The sequence below is a fragment of the Globicephala melas genome, chromosome 7 (genome assembly GCF_963455315.2).
Source record: "Globicephala melas chromosome 7, mGloMel1.2, whole genome shotgun sequence".
Taxonomy (NCBI): Eukaryota; Metazoa; Chordata; class Mammalia; order Artiodactyla; family Delphinidae; genus Globicephala; species Globicephala melas.
Genome location: NC_083320.1, coordinates 58,557,900 through 58,567,925, shown reverse-complemented (window position 1 = coordinate 58,567,925; position 10,026 = coordinate 58,557,900). Strand labels below are relative to the sequence as shown.

Genomic DNA, 10,026 nt, shown 5'->3' with positions numbered 1-10,026 from the left:
CCTGCCAATGCAGGGGATATGGGTTCGAGCCCTGGCCGGGGAAGATCCCACATGCTGCAGAGCAACTAAGCCCGTGGGCCACAACTACTGAGCCTGCACTCTAGAGTCCATGAGCCACAACTACTCAGCCTGTGCTCCAGAGCCTTTGAGCCACAACTACTGAAGTTCATGACCCTAGAGGCCATGTTCCACAACAAGAGAAGCCACTGCAACGAAAAACCTGCGCACCGCAATGAAGAAGATTAGCCCCCACTCACTGCAACTAGAGAAAGCCCACGCACAGCAGCAAGGACCCAATGCACCCAAAAATAAATAAATAAATTTATTTATTTATTAAAAAAAAAAAAGTGGGGGCTTCCCTGGTGGCGCAGTGGTTGAGAGTCTGCCTGCCGATGTAGGGGACACGGGTTCATGCTCCGGTCCGGGAAGATCCCACATGCCACGGAGCGGCTGGGCCCGTGAGCCATGGCCGCTGAGCCTGCGCGTCTGGAGCCTGTTCTCCGCAACGGGAGAGGCCACAACAGTGAGAGGCCCGCGTACCTCAAAACAAAAAACAAAAAACAAAAACAAAAAAAGTGGAACTAACGCAAGACAAAACTATGAGTAAGTTTAATCAGAGGACCCACAGTGAGCCCAACACCTAAAGACTAGGGAATGAATGTATACACTTTAAGTAAAAATAAGAAGTTTAAGGTTTAAGGTGTTTTCTAAGCCTCAATCATATCTAATAAAAGGACTTACATATTTTTAAATTTTGGCCAGTCCTTGGAATATGGTGGAATAGGACTTGACCATTATAAACTCACTGCCCCTATCAAGTAAGGAATCACAAGGCATACCCTTAATGTATCAGAGAATATAATAAGAAAACATAATTAGGGCAAAGTATGCAAAAAATAATAGTTTCACATCAGGAAGGACTACCCACTTATAAGCTAAAGATTTGTAATCGGCCCAGATAACTAGTTTTCTATGAAGCTTCTCCTGTCTCCTCCTTCTCACTGTGCTCTTGCCCCACTACAACGGGCTACTCCTTTGTGTCCCACTGGCTGCTGTAAGTATGCCTACTCATGGATGTGTCAAAGCTCCTGTGATAATTCTCTATAACATCATTATTTATATATGCATGTCCATCAATGAGACCTTAACCTCCTGGAAGATAAGGACAAGGTCTTGACTGGTATTCCCAGCATCAGCACAGGGTGTGGCATTTGGAAGGTGCTTAGTAAATTTTTGTTGAATGAAAGAATAACTGTGCAAATAAATCAAGCTGTTGTGCTCATTTTCAATAAAAACAAGGTAACTCTGTTTGAAGTAAATTGCAAATTTGAAATTTTAAAAAAAAAGTGTTTTCCAACAGCATTTGCTCACTCACTTCATGTCTCTGGGTCCCATTTTGGTAGTTCTCACAATATTTCAAAGTTTTCCATTTTTATTATATTTGTCATGGTGATCTGTGATCAGGGATTTTTGATGTTACTACTGCAAAAGACTATGATCACTGAAGGTTCAGATGATGGTTAGCATTTTTTTAGCAATAAAGCATTTTTAACTAAAAAAAAAAAAAAAGTTACAGTAATACAAGCAGAACGGCACTGGTGCATCTCTAAGCCAAAAAAGAAAATCACTGGAAAGGTCAAAATTCACTAGACTGCTACAGCTTGGTTGAGATAACCATTAAGACCATTTTGCCTTGACTCTGGATTTAATATGAACCCTTCTATGATTTTCATTCCCTGCCTTGGATCTTGATCCTTCAAAGGAAGTGCCTAAATAGGCAAGACAAGTATTCTGGTCACTGAAAAGGAAATGTCTTTATACTTCAAACTAATCAGTTGATTTTCTAGCACGAATCAGAAAAGATTCACTAGTCTGAAAAAGAAGAAAACTATTGCTTTATTCTCAGGATTTTTTTTCCCTCCATCTCTAAGTATCCAAAATATGATCATTTTTATAACCTAAATTATATAAAGTACTTTTCCTAAGTAACACAGTAATACATACTCTGAAAAGTATGGAAAGGACTAAAAAGTATAAAGCAGGAGAAAAAGAACCACTCATAATTCTACTCCAGCAGGGCATCAACTCTATACTTCGTCATGTTCACTTCCAATTGTCTTTTTTACAGTTTTCTTTATATAATTGAAATTACTATAATGATACCTTTTATGAACAAGATAATGAACAAGATAACCATCTATTAAGTTTTTTCTATTTACCCTGCCCCATGAAGAGCTTTCCTTTTTCATAACTTCAAATTTTCTAGAAAAATCTCTCTCTAGATAAATTTTATTAATTATTCAATCCACATGTATTGAACACAAGCTATGTGAAATGTATCAAATTGGTGTCAGAGTATACATAGAAATGACAGTATGTTTAAAGAACTTAAAAAGCAGGTTGAGGAAACAATCTACCTATATGTACACAAAGAAAACATGTCAAGCAACCCCCTGCTTAATGGATTAGGTGGCAAAATAATGGGGTGCATAAGAGGGAATACCCAGGGTAGCTTAGGAGAAAGGGGGCTCATGGCTCTGACAGATAAGACTAGATAAACTCTACATGAATCATTTCATTGAATCCTCCAGTCAACCTTGTAAGGTGAGTATTATTATTATCTCCATTTCACAGTGGTGGAAACTGCAGTGTAGGGAGATTAAGTAATTTGCCTCAAAGCATAGAGCTAGTTAGTGGTGAAGCTGAGATTCAATCAAAGTCTTTCTCCAGAGCTGGACTCAGCACTGCCTTCTATGAGGTGTCCAAAAGCCCAGGGGAGTCAAAGAATAAGGGGAGACATCCAATTAAGTGTTAGCAGAAACGAAAGTATGAGCTTGTTACCTGGGGTCGGGAAGAGAGAGTAATAGGCAAGAAAGGAAAACAAATGCAATAAACATGACTATTCAATGATAGGCTTCCTAGGAGATCACCACGGGCAGGACAGGAAGGAAGACAAGGTGTCTGGACCATTCTTCAAAGATGCTCAGCACTTCGGTCCTACTGGAAGACGGCTTCCCAGGGGACCTCCTGGCTTTTTGATTTCGGACACACTGCCTCGCTTTCACCCCACCACTCGGTATAAGTTTGGGGAGAGGGGTTCCTGGAACAAAAACATTCCTCTTCATGGATGCACATTCCGGCTCACATACCTCGGTACATGCTCCCATTCACACACCTTAACCTGGAAATTTCCCCCTCACTTCTTCTGACAGTTTCCCACATGAGGACCACAGAAATGCAGACCTCACTCTCAGATATGGGAGCCCCTTGGAGAGGTTGGTTGGGGAATCGGAGGAGTCACACTGAACCCCGGGCCATCAGGCTCCCGCCATTCAGACGAGCACCTGAAGCTAGGTGCCCTCTTGGCCAATGCCTTCTACAGAAAGCACCGCGCGGCCACACTCCAGCCTCACACCGCGTTCGGTCATTAGTGCAGCTGAACCGGCCTCAAGGGCTGCGGGGCCTCCGCCAGCCGCCCCTCCTTCCGCGGCTTCGACGCTGACTTCCGCTCCCTTCCCCGGGCCGCGACGCCCCAGCTGTCCCCCAGGCCGCCCGGGGACGTCCGGGAAACAGGAGTTGGCGCTCCCCTCGACGTACGCAAGCGATCACCAGCCACCTCGTACGACTTCCGCGGGCCCGACCAGAATTCCGGGGACCCAGGCGGGAGGGCGTGGCCAGGAACCCCCGCCCCGAGCCCCGCCCCCCGTGGCTTGCGTTCCCTCCCCCCACCTCCGCTCCGCCTCCACCTCTCCCCACCCCTTCCGGCTCTCCCTCTTTCCCAGCGCCCACTCTCTTCCCACTCTTACTCCCTCCCTCTCCCTTCTTACCCTCCCCTCCCTCTCTCTTTGCCATGTCCCCTCCCCCTCCTTCTCTCCCCTCCTTCCTTCTTCCCTCCCCCGCGCCCTGCAGGGAACAGGGCACCCGGCGAAGCTGAAGACCCCTTCCCTCCCCAGGGAGCTAGAAGCCGTGACACTTGAGGCCCTGGCCGCGCTGGCCGCCTGTGTTTCGGCGCTTCTGGACCCGGAATCGGCAAACACTGAGCCAGTGACACCCGCCAAACGGGTTAAAGGCGAGCAAAGGTGTTTCGAGGAGGCTCTTTCGGTAAATCAAGTTTTCACGCGAATGGCTCCTCCCTTAGGGTCAGGGAAGTAAGAGGCAACATTGCAGCTCCTTAGAGAAAATGTTTGGACGCTCTCGGCCCTGAGGCATGGTGGAGAGTGGGAAAGATTTTAGGTGAAGGAGCAAAAGGCCCAGGTCAGGCCCAGCTCACCTGTGTCCTGGGCCTCTTCAAGGGGGTTTGAGCCCCTTGACGTCCCTGCAGGTGCCCTCCAGGCCCTCAAGGTGCTAGAACCATCGTCAGTGCCTTCCCCTGGTGATCCTCAAGGCTTCACTAGAAAACAGTATTTCAGATTGGGGGAGGGGATTACAACCCCAAATCCTAGGAATTTAGAGCCAACAGTCTGATGTGACCAAAAAGCAAAGTGGTGTGCTCAAGGGAAAAAAAAAAAAATTAGAAATACAGGAAGTTCGCCAGATCTGAAGTAAAAAGATTGACTTAAGCCCTGGCATTGCCTCAGGCTAGTTTTAGGCCTCGAATGAGTTACTGAAGCTCTTTGAGACCATTTCTTCATCTATAAAATGGAATAATAATCCCTGCCCTCAAGGTTGTTGTGAGGAGAAACTGAGGTAATGTATGTGATAATGTAAACTATAAAATTCCATACAAATGTAAGCTATTATATCTTCTGAGATTTATGGCCCAATCTAAGGAGAAAAGAAAACAGGATAGCTTAACCCCAACTTCCAGCAAGACCACAGTGAAAGCCATATTTCCCAACACTGTTTTAGCAATACCCTGGAGGAGACTCCAGGGACCTGTGGGACTGTCACAAAATTCTTGCAAAATTGTCTTTAACTGGGATACTTGTATTTCACCATCATTTTTTAAAAGCTTACCATCTGAGAAGAGGGAATGTTATGAATCAAAGATTGGGTGTCAAGATAGTGAAAATATAGTTGAGGATTAGGAAACATTCAGTTAAGCCAAATAAACTCCGTTGTTTCTTTGTTGTTTTACTACAGAATTCCTCAGAGCCTTTGGTATGTTATGCTCCAGAAAAAAAAAAAAAAAAATTATTACTAATAGTTGTGCTAATGTTGATGGGATCCAAGTGTTTGCAGCTTGGCATCTTTGTCAGCCTTAAGCCTTTACCCAGAAAGACCCCCATCTTCCTGACAGTGGGCAATAACCAAAGCAGAGAGTCGTGCAGTGCAGAATCACGGGAACAGACTCTAGGGGCCACCACCTCATGTAGTGAGCTCCTACCATAGTGCCCCTGAGATGGCTTTATAGGCCCGACGTGCCTGCCTCCACCCTGCAGACCCTTGACACATTCAACAACCTTCACCCTCACTCTTCTCAGTCACCTCGCCTTTCACCCTCTTGGACCTCAGGAACCCTAATGTTTGTCAATGGTGAACAGACATGTGCCCGTTCGTGTTAGAAGGGCTTGCTGCCAGTGTCTTCTTATTTAGAGAAAACTGCCTCCAGGAAGAGAGACCGGTTTCTCCTCTAGGCCCTTGTGCATTCCGCTCCTGTTCCCAGCCAGGCCACGGTGGATTTTTCCTCATTGAGAGGGGAGACCCCACCTAGCCATTGGCTGAGGTCACTGACCTCATGGTCACGAGAGACTTGTGGCTCCACAGATATTGTTGGTCAGGATGAGGCTAACTTGGGCATTATGTTTTACTAAAAGAAAAATAGTAAATAAATCATAATCCATATGGTTTGTGGATAAAGCAAAATCATGAGGGTTGTTCACAAATGGCTGTAGTTGAGGGAACATGCATCCAGTGAATAACTCACCTGGCATCAAGGAGTGCCCCGAGGGTATGAGGGAGGCCGGGCATGGGAGTGGGGGACTGAGACGGGTGAGAGAAAGGGGAGGGAATCCTGTGTGTCCAGCCTGAGCCAGTGGGCCTTCCCCCACAGCATCACACCTCCACACTCTTCCCTGAGCGGAGCTTCAGCTGCACTGTAACACTAATAGTGAGAAAAGCCTAACAGTTCTTGACGAGAAAACTCACTGGGGTTTTCAGCAGGAGGGCAGGAGTTTTCATGACACTGAATCCCACAGACAGAGCAGAAGGTACCTTTGGGTATTTGACTTCACGTGCTCAGAGGAGAGGGCCACGACTGTCACTCTGCAGTAATAAATTGCCAAATTAATTATCTACTAATGTCTCCTAAAAACTATCACTCTATTTCACTGTAACCTATTTATCAATAAAGACCTTCCCCCTCCCAAAAACAAGTCATTCAATAATTCGATATTTTCTCCAAGAAAATATCTCCAAACTGTCAGCAGTCTCCCGTGTGTCCTAATTATTGTGTCACTAACAGTGTTGGTTCCATTTCTTTTTTCCACAAGATGGGTCCCTCAGCATTGGCTGATCGTAGTTATCATTTTTTAATGTTCAACTCTGATGGAGTCACAAAGAGTTTCCCCAAAGCCGCACGCCATTTGAGCCAAATGCATCATCGCGAGATGAGTGTGAATTGAGTAATTCCGTCTCAGCCATTTGTGAACACCTCAGAGGAGAAAATGTCAGCAGCACATGACTGTGATTGAAATAGTTATGAATTCAAATTCAGCTATACTCCTTCTAAGGATTATAACTGAATGATGTTAACCACCTATTACCTTTACATTTCATAGTTTGTACATAGTTTAATTTTTCTACCATAATTCTTGGCCTACCAATTATGGGTAAGATAACACCAAAGGAACCAGAGATTTACTCAATAATAATAATAATTACAAAAACAATAATAGCTAACAGTTAGGGCTTCCCTGGTGGCGCAGTGGTTGAGAGTCCGCCTGCCGATGCAGGGGACACGGGTTCATGCCCCGGTCTGGGAAGATCCCACATGCCGCGGAGCGGCTGGGCCCGTGAGCCATGGCCGCTGAGCCTGCGCGTCCGGAGCCTGTGCAACAGTGAGAGGGCCGCATACAGCAAAAAAAAAAAAGCTAACAGTTAACAAGTACTTACTATAGGCCCAGTCCTGAGTGCTTTGTGTATATTATTTAATCCAACAAAGACTCTATGAGATGGTTACTGTTATCCCCATTTTACAGACGAGAAACTGAGGTGCAGAGAGTTTTATTAAGGTTACATAGCTGGGCATCTGCCATGAGTCCATGCCCTTAAAACCGATTGCCCCTACCAGAAGCAGCAGCATCTTCATTATCATAAAAAAATATTTATTGAATACTTATGACAGGCAAGTGAACAGCTTCACATGCATTCTCTCATTTAATTCTCACACAAACCCCATAAGGAAGTGCGATTATTCCCCATTTTGTGGAAGAGAACACTGAGGATTACATAGTTGTGTGCCCAACTACTACGTGCCAGGGTAGGGACAATGATTCTGTCAGACTCTTTACCATTGTGAGAGTTGCCTGTAAGGAAAGGATTCTGATCCTGGCAAAGCAGCAGGCCCTAAATAAAGCCACTAGCATATCAGCAGGGAAATTTAAAATGCCCTGGAACACCCTCTGGAAAAATGGCAGATTCTATAGCTGGAGTAGCTGGGGCTGAAAATACAAAGAGACTGTGGGGCACAGAAAGTAAAGTACTGCTTAAAACAAAGCAAAACACAAAAAAGGATGAGGGCATGCCAAAAGGACACAAGAGCAAATCTGAAAGAGCTCCTAATGTCCAAAAGTGGAACAATTTGAGCAACAAAATAATAATATTATTAGATTATAACTCAAAGAAAAAATAAAGATCCATGAGTCCATAGTGGTATAAATAAATGATTGAATTCATTAATAAATGAGTAGAAGAGACGAACTGTCCTCACAGAAGGATTCCAAATTATAAATGTGAAAGGAATGAGGGAAATCAGAAATTACCTTTAAAGCCCCATTGCTGTAGGCAGGATCCACTGAGGAATGTGAAAAGTAGTGGGTGAAACTTTAAGGAGAAACAGGATCTTTGTATAGCCTCAACGCATGCACCCAAAGATATTAATTAATTACTGTGGTGTGTTTAACATATACCCACAAAGGTTTGCTACTCCTTCCTCCAGAGAAGGAGCTTAATTTCTTTCCCCTTGAGTGTGGGCTGGATTTAGTGACATACTGGTAACAAGGTTATGGAAAAGAAAATTAGTAACTTTATAGTGGCAAAAGCTGGCAGATACCACCTTAACTAAGTGACCAAGGTTCATATCATCTGTAATATGTCATGCTCATATCATGAGCCCCCTGATATGATGTCATGAGAAAGGCACTTTGCCTTTGGGGTCTTCTTCCCAAATATTCATAACCCCAGTCTAGTCATGAGAAAACATCAAACCCAAGCCCAAATTGAAAGACATTCTACAAAACTCCTGACCAGTGCTCTTCAAAAGTGTCAAGGTCGTGAAAGACAAGGGAAGTCTGAGAAGCTGTCACAGATTGGAGAAAATTGAGACAGGACAAGTAAATCCTATGTGGTATCCTGGATTTGATTCTAGAACAGAAAAAGTCAGATATTAGCAGGAAAACTGGTGAAATCTGAACAAAGTCTAGTTAATAGTCCCCTGTCAATGCTAGTTTCTCAGTTTTGATAAGTGTATCATGATATGTAAGGTATTAACAGTAGGGGAAGTTGGATGAAGGGCTGAAGGGACCCCTATGTGATGGCTTCAGGGAGGGGAGTGCCCAGAGGTTGAGGACTGGGTCGAGGCTGTCGATAATCCCTTGCACCTGTAGGTTCCTTTGTGACTGTTAGTGCTCCTAGATGTTCTCTCCTCAGACTGGAACAACTCACCCAGTTTCAGGATTTTCTCTATTAGCTTTTGAAAGCTTGGAGGAAGATGTGTGGAAACAGGTAGCCAGATTAGGGAGTACAGAGTAGGCATGGAGACAGCTTGGGTTGATGGCAAAAACTAAGAAAATTAGAATACAGTATGGACTTTAATTAATATATATCATTATTGGTTCATTAATTGTAACAAATGTGCCATGCTAACAGAAGAGAGTAATAATAAGGGTAGTTGTTGGGTGGGGGTGAGGATAATATGGGAACTCTCTGTGCTATTTTCTCAATTTTTCTGGAAAATTAAAACTATTCTCAAAAAATAGAGCCTATTTAAAATGAAAACTTAAAAATTGCCCTGCCTGTGCTCCTAAGGTAAACAGAGCATGAAGATTCACCAAAGGTTCAGCAGAGCTGCCCTGCTTTGGCTCCAAGGACTTGTGACGGTGCCACAGAGAGGATGGGACAAGTGGCAGAAGAACCACAGAGATGATAGATGGACGTGGAGGAGGGGACACAATTAGTCAGAAGCAAACAGGGGAAGGAGGGCTGGTGGGAGAGTAAATGAAGGACACCCTGTGCTTCAGGGGATCTGTTTTACGTGGCTGCCCTGACCCATAATTCATCCCTCTTACCTGCTCCTCTTCCTCTTGCACCTGTTGCCTTTACTAGATACTCCGTTTGCCCCTTCAGATTCCCTCTCCACCCTTTTCCGCCCTGCTCTGTGCCCCAGGGGACTCCCCGCCTGTGGCCTCTCTGGGCCAGGTTACAGCTCCTCCCCACAGCTCTCACTGGGTTCTGGTGATCGCCTCTCCTCTCGGCCCGTCCAGCCTAGGTGTGGGTGTGCTTCCCCACAGTGGGTAATTCTGGGGTCCGGCACCATTCCTTGCTGGTTTCCTTGAAGTCAGCCCACATCTTGGTAAATCCTCCGTTTATTAAACTCTTCTCAGTTACTCAATTGAATGCATCATCTGTTTCCTGCTGAGACCACAACTGATATGTTTATTGTCTATTGTTTATCCTGCCCTTTAGAACAGAAACTCCACGAGGGCAGAGATTTTGTATGCTTCCTTCACTGCTGTGAAGAAAATATTTGTTGAGTAAATGAGTGAGTGTTCATTTTATCTTTACTGTAATTACTAAGCTGCATGTGGCTACGGAGCCCTTGAAATGCGGCTGGTGCGACTGAAAAACAATTTTTAATTTTATTTATTT

General features: G+C 44.7%; 1 long non-coding RNA gene across 1 annotated transcript; it reads left to right on the top strand.

Moving 5' to 3' along the window:
- Positions 1–3,801: 3,801 nt before the first annotated feature.
- LOC132597566 (uncharacterized) lies at positions 3,802–9,769 on the top strand. Its single transcript, XR_009564465.1, has 2 exons — positions 3,802–4,101; positions 9,187–9,769. It is a non-coding gene; the product is annotated as an uncharacterized lncRNA (long non-coding RNA).
- The last annotated feature ends 257 nt before the right edge of the window (positions 9,770–10,026 follow it).